Below are 10,966 nucleotides of genomic sequence, written 5' to 3'. Positions count from 1 at the left end.
TTTCATAAAATTAAATTGCCTATAATTTTGTGGAAGACAATATTACTCTATGTCGTAAGATAAAAAAGTTACAATTTTTATTTTGAGTACAATAGGACCACCCTAGTAACCAGTCATACCAAAAGATAGATTTCTCTTAGTAGAGAAACTTTCTAGAAGACAAAAAATTTCTAGCATCTATGGTTTCCGAATTACAGATTTTTGTCGTGAAATTTCACGATTCCGACCATAGTGAGATGATGTGAATAGACACCAACCATTCCCTGTGATATTTTCAGTTTCAATATAAAAAAAATGGACATAGTTTCCCCGTCCCAACAGGTCAATTTAAGTTTACTTCAATGAACTTAGACTAGTTTGAAGTCTCAAAGGTAAAGATCTTTCGAAAAGTTTTGAAACAAGCCTTTTACTTGAACTAGAAATTGTTCCCCGCTGTCAGAGCATAATAAAAACTGATGTCTTGAAAGAAAACATACTGGTAAAAGCAACAATACCGTACAGTATGATATACATATTCACCCTTATTCTTGTTTACGGCCGTATCGCTTTCGTACGAAAGCAGCAGCGGCGTACGAATGCGATACGAATCCGATTCGTTCTAACCAATTCGAGCTTTCGAACATCGTTGCTTTCGTACGAACGTGTCATTCTTGTTTACGTATGTATGCGTATCCGTATTCGTTTTTGCTCTCGTTCGCAAACGTCAGTCAAAAGTTGCGAATCGCTGTACGAATCGCCGGCGCCGGTAGTTTTTTTTTCTGGTTTTTCTGTTGCTTGGTGTTGAATTTTTGAAAAAATTATTGAGGCGAAGAAAATGTATTGTTTTGTGAAGTGTTTAATAAAAACATTTGTGACAATCGATTTGTTTTTAAATCCAGTTTTGATAATGGAACAGCAACGTCAGGCGAAAGTTACGAATCGCTGTATGAATCGCCGACGCCGGTAGTTTTTCCTCGTTTTTCTGCTGCTTGGTATTAGTTTTCTTTCAAATTAAATTAGATAAAGCAAATTTGATGTTTCGTGAAGTGTGTGCAACATTCATTTGTGACAATCGATTTAAAAATCTCCAATTCTAGAAACGGAACACCGTTAGTCGAAAGTTGCGGATGGCTGTACGAATCGCCGTTGCCGCGGGTGTTTTTCTGCTGTTTTGTGTAAGGTTTTTTGGAAAAATGAAATTGAAATGCAGGCCGAAGAAAAATTCTGGTTTAGCAAAGTGTGTGCAACATTTTCAAGAAAAAAATTTGTGACAATGGACAATTTAAAAATCTGGATGAATCGCTTTACGTATTTTTTTAACGAATCGCCGGTGTCGGTAGTTTTTCCTCGTTTTTCTACTGTGTTGCGTTATTTTGCTAGGAAACTCGAACAGGCCGAAGAAAATTTCTTACTTAGTGAAGTGTGTGCAACATTCTAAAAAAACATTTGGGACAGTCGTTTCTGAAAATCTGCAGTTTTAAAAACGGAAGAACACAGCAACGTCAGTCGAAACTGGCGAATGGCTGTACGAATTGCTGGCGCCGGTAGGCTTTTCTCTCTTTTTTGCTGTTTGGTGCTATTTTTTTGAAAAAGTTGAATAAGCCAAAGAAAATTTACGTGACGTGTTTAATGAAAAACCATTTGAAACAATCCATTTTTTTAAATCCAGTTTTGGTAACGGAACAGCAACGTCAGTCGGAAGTAGCGAATCACTGTAAGAATCGCCGTCGCCGCGGGTTGTTTTGATTGTTTCATGTGAAAAAATATCGGTTGAGTTGGATAAAATTTCTTTTATAGTGAAGTGTTGAAAGATAAAAAATATGGCTTGAAAACGGAGCGCAGGACGGTAGAAAGTTGTTAAGGTTTATCGTTAGCTATGGGGAACTTCTGAGCAGTATAAAAACAAAAAAGTCGCTACCATCAAGAAAAAAATAAGTGTTGGTGACGGTGCCGGGTATTTAGATTGTTTTGCTATTGATATCTGCAAGAGTTGGCCTAACACGTTGTGATTAGTGCAAGTACATGGGCAACAGGATATGAACATTACAGTGAAAGTAGCTAAGGTTGCTGCAGTGGCCGTCGGAGAAAGAATAATTTTACTGCAACTTGCGAACCAACAAGCAGAGAGTGCTTGTTGGTTCGCAAGTTGACGATTGACGATGGATTGAATAAAATTTACGAAGCAGGTCAAATAGATACAAAGACCAATTTCAGTGGCCAGAATACAGGGCCGTTGGTGAAACCAAATTAATGGGAAAAAGGTAAGCTTCATAGAAAAAATCTATTTTATTTTTAACTAAAACATTTACATTTCAGAACCGGCACCAGTTGAATTACCTCACACCAATATCGGTTTTTTTATGGGACCAGTTCCGAAGTAGCTGATTACAGGATACCACTAAGAAACTTTTTCAATAATGGTGGTTCGGAAACTTCAAACGTATTCGATTTAGCAAACTGAGTACTTATCGTAGGCGAGATTCTTTTATATTTGATAGTCATTTTCTTAAAGGTGTACAATGCATTTTTGTACAGACTATTTTCAAGCAATCCTTTATTTGTATAGAAAAACTATTTGAAAATAAAATGTGAAAAACGAATAATGCATTGAAAAATAAATATAAAATATTCTTGACGTAAACAAAAATAATGAATACAAAGTTTTAATTAAAAAAACAGAGTTGAATTTTTTAGTAACTTAGAGTTTAAAAACAATTTGGCAAAAAGTCCAGAATAAAAAATGAACAAAAAATTTTTCCTGGAGATTCAGTTTGAGAGCTTTTTTTCAATTTCCACAATATTAATGAAAATTGCATTTCAATGGTGGTAAAAAATTTACAGTTTTTCAGAAAAAAAATTAGAAAAAACAAGGAAATAAACACTAAATTTAAATATTGGAATTGAAATGAAAAAACTTTGAATTTTCTCCTAGAGGCACGAATACACACACGGCGTAATGACGCCTTCTCCATACAAATATAATGTGTAATCACGTCTTTAGTTGGGAGTGTTGGGACGCCTTCTGACCAGAACCAGCTTTGCCTTCTAGCAAAGGAGGTAGTCGCTCGCCGCCTTCTACTGCGCAATTGACTGCCTTCTGTGTAGACGCATCGTGCCTTCGGCCTTGTGTTGCCTTCTATTGGCAAAGACGCTGGCTTTACTGGCTTTAACTTAGTTTATCCTACGGATACGTTTTTATGAAATAACTACATGACTTCCCTGCTGAAACTAGACTGAATTTTTGTGAATAATTTTAATTGTTCTGGCTTTATACATTTGGCTTATCTGCTGACTCGCATTCCTGGTAGTGTCTCCATGTGGCGATGGTTCGGTGGTTGAAGTCTGGCACCTTTGCTGATGAAAGCAGAACAGGCGCCGGTCACGTTAACGGGTTGCTCGACATATTTCCAGCCGGGCTTTGGTTGCTTCTGCTGACGCTGCTGACGTGGTGCACTGATGTGCAAAGTTTGTTGCGTTGTTAACTCATGTATATACATATATATATATATATATATATATATATATATATATATATATATATATATATATATATATATATATATATATATATATATATATATATATATATATATATATATATATATATATATATATATATATATATATATATATATATATATATATATATATATATATATATATATATATATATATATATATATATATATATATATATATATATATATATATATATATATCTACTATATAAAAATGGAATTCCGTAACGCTTGATCATATTGATATTATTCCCTCCGTCTCTGTGGTGTACAGTAATCATCATCATTTGAAATCGTTCTAAATCAGAAAAATAAGCGGTGACATAAAGGTTTTTTAACCGGAAAATGTTCGCTGATGTTCAGGAAAGACATTTGGTGAAAAATAATTAGTATCTGATTACTACAATTTGAGATATTATTCACAAAACTACGTAAAACATGCAAAATTATGACTTTTCAAGCTGAATTTGCCACTAAATCAAAATTCAAAGCGATGACATGTGATTCTTTTTTCATGAAAATGTTTGTTGATGTTCAGGAAAGACATTTGAGGAAAAATAATTAGTATCTGATTACTAAAACTTGAGATATTATTCACAAAACTACGTGACTACTAAACATGCAAAATTGTAACTTTTTGTGCTAAATTTACTTCTAAACCAAAATTCAGAGCGATGACATGAGATCCTTTTTTCATTAAAATGTTTGTTAATGTTCAGGAAAGACATTCAAGGAAAAATAATTAATAGCTAATTACTAAAACTTGAAATATTATTCACAAAACTACGTAAGACATGCAAAATTGTGACTTTTTATGCTCAATTCGTCTCCAAATCAAAACTCAAAGAGAAGACATGTGATTTTTTTTCATTAAAAAGTTCGTTGATGTTCAAGAAAAACATTCGAGTAAAAATAACAGGTATTTGATTACTACAATTCGAGATAATAATCACAAAACTACGTGAAACATGCGAAAACATGACTTTTCATACTGAATTTGCCTCTAAATCAAAATTCGAATCTATGATCTGTGATTTTTTTAAGCTGAAATTAAGGAAAAATAAATAAAATTAAGTACCTGATCATTTTAAATTTAAATTATTTTAATAAATCTACGTGAAAAATGCAAAACCAAGATTTTTAGGCTTAATTTGTCTCTAAAACATAATTCAAAGCGATGACATGTGATTTTTTTCAATGAAATGTTCGTTCATGTTCAGGAATGACATTTGAGAAGAAATGTTAGGTATCTGATTACTGAAAATGTAGATATTATTCACAAAACTAAGTAAAACGTGCAAAATCATGAATATTTAGGCTCAATTTGTCTGCAAATTAAAATTCAAAGCTATGATATGTGATTGTTTTCCAATAAAATGTTAGTTAATGTTCAGGAAAGACATTTGAGAAAAAATAACACGTATCTTATTGCTAAAAGCTGACATATTACTCAAAAAACTACGTATGTTCGAAGCATTTTTAAAGATGATTTTCTGCATGCAAAGAAACACCTTAAAATTCTCTCTGTGATTTTTTTTTGAAAAACATATAATACATGCAAAACTTTGACTTTTTAAGCATAAGCTCAAGTCGCATCTAAATAAAAATTCAAAACGATGACATGTGATTTTTCTTTCAATAAAATTTTCGTTGTTTCTTCAATATTTCCAAATATTTTTTTTGAAGAAAAATCCATGTTTGAATCAGTGCGAATCGAGCATAAAAAATTTACATTTCTGATGTATTCGTAGATTTGTGAATAGTAACACATTACGGGATTCGATTTACTTTTTTACCTTCACCCAAACTAGATCTTGGAACATTTAGCTGGAGGAAAGGTCCCATTTCATTGGTTTGAACATAGATTAAGAGGCGACTTAAGCATTGAAAGTCATTTTTTATTTTCTATATAATTTTGTGGATTAAAGCACAATTGTTAGTTATCAGAAAACCTTCACTTCTTCTCAGACGTGTTCCTTGGACACCAACAAACATTTTCGTTTTGAAAAAAATCACAAGCATCTCTTTAGATTTCATTATAGAGGAGAAATGAGCATGAATGGTCATGCTCAATTCTTCTTACTCGAATTTCCTGAAAAGAGGTTTTACTGTGAACGATTGTCAAATAGCCTGAATATCACCCAGTATAGGAATATTCGAAACTGGGATGACTCCACACAACATTATCCAAAACGGCGGCTTCCGGCTTAAGAAAAATAACCTAAAGTGGTATTTGGCCAACCATTTCGATAATTCCGAAAGTGGAACTCCATACGTCGTTTGGAAATCCGATATGGCGACTTCCAGTTTATGTGTGTTCTGTTCTCAAAATATTGTATTTTAAGTTTTTAAGTATTTTAAGTAAGTTGTGCTAAAGCAGTAATGAATTATAAAAAATGATTCCTAAATTTAAAACCTTTGATCCCGAGCATCGCCGGGAACGTTCAACTAGTATATATATATATATACTCATTTTTCACAATATTATGAATCACCCTATGCCGAATAAATGAACCACCCTAATGAAACATAATGTATTCGATGCTAGTTATAGTGTATATCATTATACAAGCTATTTCGAGAGACTAGTGATCAATTTCAAAAGATAAATTCTAAACATTTTGAACTCCGCCTTCCACAATTGAAAAAATTGAAAAAAGTCCCAGAGAGTAAATTTTTGTAAAAAAAAAAAATTTTTCAGATGACACCGATTCTCGACGTTTCATGCGTTTTTAAGTCATTTGGCATCAACAAAAATTTTCGAAAACCGAAATTTCACGTAAAGTCCCCCCACCCCCTTGGGTGATTTTTCGGTTTTCAAAAAAGCCAAACTTCAATCGCTTTGCGCCACAACATTTTAAGTCCGATTGAGCTGAAATTTTGCACAGGGTGTTTTTTCGAGGTGAACACTTTGTATAGGGTTTTTTTTTTAAATTCGAGATGACCATTTTGCCTGGCACCCTAATATATATATATAAAATATTTTTTGTTTTGAAAAACAAATTTAGAATATAAATAAAAAAATTATTATCTAAAAATCTATTTTTTATATAAAAACTACAAAAGATTACCCAAACAATGATCATGAAGAAATTAAGAAAAAAAAAGTTCCCATTTAAAAAAAATCATAAATTTTTTTTTTCGAGGAGCACATTTTTTTTTGGAAGGACAAAATTGCTATCTACAACTTTGCCAAAGACATCATACCGATCAACCAAACAATTTGGGCCACAAAAATATTTGTAATTATCAATACCTTCCGAAAATAGCATTTTTAACCCTTTCCACGCGGGTGATGCCATATGGCATCACCTGAATCTGAAGTTTGATTACAGTTTAACAAATACACTTGAAAATTTTCAACGATGAAATTATTCAATACGGTTAGAGAACAGATCGATCTTCAATATGCAATAAACTCTACAGCAAATTGAATATCGATCTGCTCTTTAACCATATTGAATAAATTCATCGTAAAAAATTTTTAAAGTTTATTTATTAAACTGTAATCAAAGTGCCAATTAATTGCACATGTGGTTACTGAATAATAAGAGTATGAAGATCATTTTTCAAGGTAAAAATGATTTCTCTCCGCGGGGATAGGGTTAAATAACTTCTTAATAATGAATCCTGTTCCAAAATAATGAACTAATAGTACAAAATGGCGTCTTTTGCGTATAGAAATGTCTGTGCAAAGTTGCAGCCAAATCAAAAATGACAATTAAATAACAAACAATTGGGACATTTTTTATGGAACTGCTCCCTTTCCAAGAAATATACTCTGTAGCAAAAAAATTAATACAGTTTATTTTTCTTTTACCGATTTAAATTTATTCAATTTATATTTCTTAGCTCAGTCAACTATCATTGTTTATCTCATAACGAGTAGTTTTCGTAATAAAAAATGATTTTAAAGAAGTAGGGTTTTTGAGGTATTAAAAATTATAATTATTTATTTTGTCTTATTTTCTTTTTATTACGATTTATATTTTTTTTGAGAGGACATAGTAACCGTCTACAACTTTTCCGAAGATATTATTGCGATCAAATAAACCGTTCTGGATTTCATTTTTTTTTTTTTGGGGGGAAATTTTAACTTTTTGTTTCTCATTTCTTCATGTTCAGAACCTTATAAATGTTCCAATTGTTCCATCTAATTTGTCGAAAAAAAAAATCAGTGATGTTTTTTATAAGTGTCATAATACATTGAAAAGAATTAATGTTCTTCTGATACATATATATGTATTGGAGTTGCAGTGACATGTATGGAAAAAATTTCATCATCGAATTTAGAGAAGCAACCATGTATATTTGTTTATTTGCCCAAAGAAATAACCTGTACAAAATTACAGCCCTATCGTACACGATTAAGGGATGCCTCAAAGCGCTCATAGTTTTGTTCTTATGATCCTCAAAGCTGAACCATCCTTTTGAAAAATCGAGTTTAGGATGCCTTATAAACATTAAAATGATTCACCAAACCACATTTATATAATAGATATACACCACATGTGTGTAGCCTACGTAATTGTTTTTTATCGAAAATTTTTGGACCCATATGTTTTTTATTTGGCCCTTAGTATGGCACTTTTTGAAATAAAGTGGTTCTAAAAATGATCATTTTTCAAAATTTTCGATTGATTTTTTCTTGGATTCCTCAGGAACTTTTACATAAAAAATCGAAAACATATTTTTATTTTGAAGAAAAAATCTACTTCTAGTTTTTAGTGCTACTTATTATATCCCAACAAACAATTTTGTTGAATACCAGCTTATTAAGTTATATTCGCCGAAATTCGCTTAATTTGCTATAAATTAACAAAATTGTTTATTAAGGTCGGTTGCGTCTCCATCATGCAGTGACTTATCAATGGAGACGCAAGATGATTTCATTGAACGGCGTTTTGACACCACAACAACATAAACAACAACAATGCTATGCTATACTTGTTAATTCTTGCTGCTTGTCCTAAGGTGGTGCTCATTTACTGATGTAAATGAGCACTACCTTCCTACAAGCAGCATGAACTCACTAGCATAGTATAACATATTTGCCCCCGTGCTTAAAATTATCTTGTAATCAATACGAAAAAATTTATATAATTTTCGCGAGAGTCACCTCGTTAAGGACGACACGTGTGATAATTGATAATTATTTTCGCGGATGTCATCCTTCTGAATATGGTCATGGGGGTCATTCCTCTGAGGCTGACACCCGGGGCGGGTGCCGTCTGGACGAGGGAATTTTTTTCTAAATTTAAATCGGACCCTAAGCCCATTTTCAAATTTCGCATCCTCGAAAAAGTAACTAAAACTAATTATCTAACTAATCACGAATAGAAATTTGGGAAACTCAAGCTAAACTTATGCAACAAACCGTACGCCGAATGAAAATTATTGGCAATTAGAATGGAAACAAAAATGGTACGCATTGGTTTTGCATCATCTCACAAAATTATGCGCTCGAAAAACTGGTGAAATGAAAATCACGCGAACGAAGCCTCTAAGCAACTGACCTTCAAGAGACACATCCAATCACATTACCATTAGATCGTGTGGTGATTAAACTTTGAAACCTTTGTATTTAAAGAGTCGTTTTGGACGCAACCACAATAGCACGCGCGCCCTCTCCGAAAATAAACTAAAGCGCGTCTGAACGACTTCACTGATACGACGAAAAAGCTATAGCACCTATTTAATAGAAAAAGTGGTGGAGTGTCATGTACGCAAAGTTCGAACATTGAAAAAAATGCATATTTGCATATAAAAACCAATAGAGTTCTCAGACAAGCAAAAGAGCAGAAAGTTGCGAATAGTAGGGTTTAACAATTATTTTATTTTTCATCTTCTAATTTTATACTGCATGACGAAAATTCCCACATCATAGGGCTGTATTACGAAAGCTTCGACGAGCAGCTCAGCTCATTTGAAATACATGGCCTAGTCGAGCCAACTAAATATCTGCATTTGGGCCCTATTCACCACAATTACCAATCCATCGTCCACCTTTGCTCACTAGACCTTTTTGGGAAGTGGCACCTGCACTTTCGTAGACAGTGGCACCACCAGTCCTGTTCTTATAGGCCGTCACCAGTCGCTGGAATCGCATAACATCAGCACTATGCAGGGCGGCCTGACGCAAGTCCCGTCAGTACGTTTGCCATTGATGATGTTCTGCATTATACGATGCTTCAGTAGCGGCTTGTTCTGCAATTAAACACAAAAAACCTTGAAAGCAGCTGCACACAAGTTCGCGAGAAAAAGTTACATTGGTGGTATCAGTTTTGGCTAGTGGATATAGTTAAATAATAAATATCAGTTTGTCATTTCCTCTAATATAGAAGCAAACTTACCTGCAGTTCATGCCGCTTGTAGACCAGGCTGATTTTCTTATCGGCGACCGTCTTTTAATGGACTAATTTACTTCAAAGGAACGAGCTCAGTTGGTCGTGCTCCTATAAATAATCGGTTGCTTGAGAACGGGGAGAACTATTCTACAACAAAAGAACACTTACCGCAAAATTACTCCTGCCGCATCACTATCCATGTCTGTCGGCTCACACTTGGTCACACTTCTACTTATCACAAATATTAGCAGAATAAACTGCCTAAAAATGCTGCTCAAGTTGCCTACAAAATGTAAATAGTCAACTTTTAATGCATCATTCAGGTCCATGACCCGCTTATGTTTTTGCATCGGAGTTTGTAAATTTGGTTCTAATTGCATATTTCGCCAAACAAATTTCATTTCTAAAAGGGAAATTTTAGATAGGCACGATTATCTTGTGTTTTATGCATACGTTAACTATCAATGTTTATCAAAAAAAAACCTTTTCATTACGCAAATTATAATAGAAACATATTTAATTTTCATTCAGTAAAAAACTGTTTGCCGTCAGGAGCCTCGCTCAATCGGCTTGACACACTTGACATTTCTCTCCTGACGTTTAAACTTTTTCTAACCCTTAGTCTAGACATCAACCATTTTTGCATAGACATCCACCTTTTTCGTATACGTATCGCATTCGTATGCGATACGAATGGATTCGTATAGTCTTTGTACGTAAACAAGAATGGCATTTTCGAAATCATTCGAATCCAAACTTTCGTACGAATGTAGGATACGGCCGTAAACAAGAATGAAGGTGATTATGTGAACCAGAGCGCTGCTGGTCTCTCGTCGTCTATCGTTGCAGTAGTACACGACTTCTATTTCCGTGAAATCAAGGAATAAGTGCAATGCTGCTGCATTGATAGTGATTAAAAGTTTATCCCATGTATATGGTTACCTTAGAAAAAAAAAACTACTCAACATAAATTGAGCATTTTTGCACGGGTCATAAGATTTTTTTGCATTTTATCTTCGATATTCACTAAATGATCGTGATTGAAAGAGTAGATTTCTGAAAATATAAATTTATGGAAGCTTAAAAGCCAGCGAATGCTTCTGAATATTTTGTCGATTCACT

General features: G+C 33.4%; 1 long non-coding RNA gene across 2 annotated transcripts; it reads right to left on the bottom strand.

Moving 5' to 3' along the window:
* Nucleotides 1-9,303: 9,303 nt before the first annotated feature.
* On the bottom strand, nucleotides 9,304-10,584 carry LOC129730462 (uncharacterized). Of its 2 annotated transcripts, XR_008728853.1 has the most exons (4): nucleotides 10,298-10,316; nucleotides 10,013-10,127; nucleotides 9,851-9,952; nucleotides 9,304-9,704 (listed from the first exon to the last, which is right to left on the bottom strand). It is a non-coding gene; the product is annotated as an uncharacterized LOC129730462 (long non-coding RNA). The 2 variants fall into 2 exon arrangements; XR_008728852.1 differs by having other exon boundaries at nucleotides 10,013-10,584.
* Between the last annotated feature and the right edge of the window lie 382 nt (nucleotides 10,585-10,966).

This window comes from Wyeomyia smithii, chromosome 3, assembly GCF_029784165.1.
Source record: "Wyeomyia smithii strain HCP4-BCI-WySm-NY-G18 chromosome 3, ASM2978416v1, whole genome shotgun sequence".
Classification (NCBI taxonomy): Eukaryota; Metazoa; Arthropoda; class Insecta; order Diptera; family Culicidae; genus Wyeomyia; species Wyeomyia smithii.
Note: the sequence above shows the minus strand (reverse complement) of the source record. Positions and strands in the feature narration are given on the sequence as shown.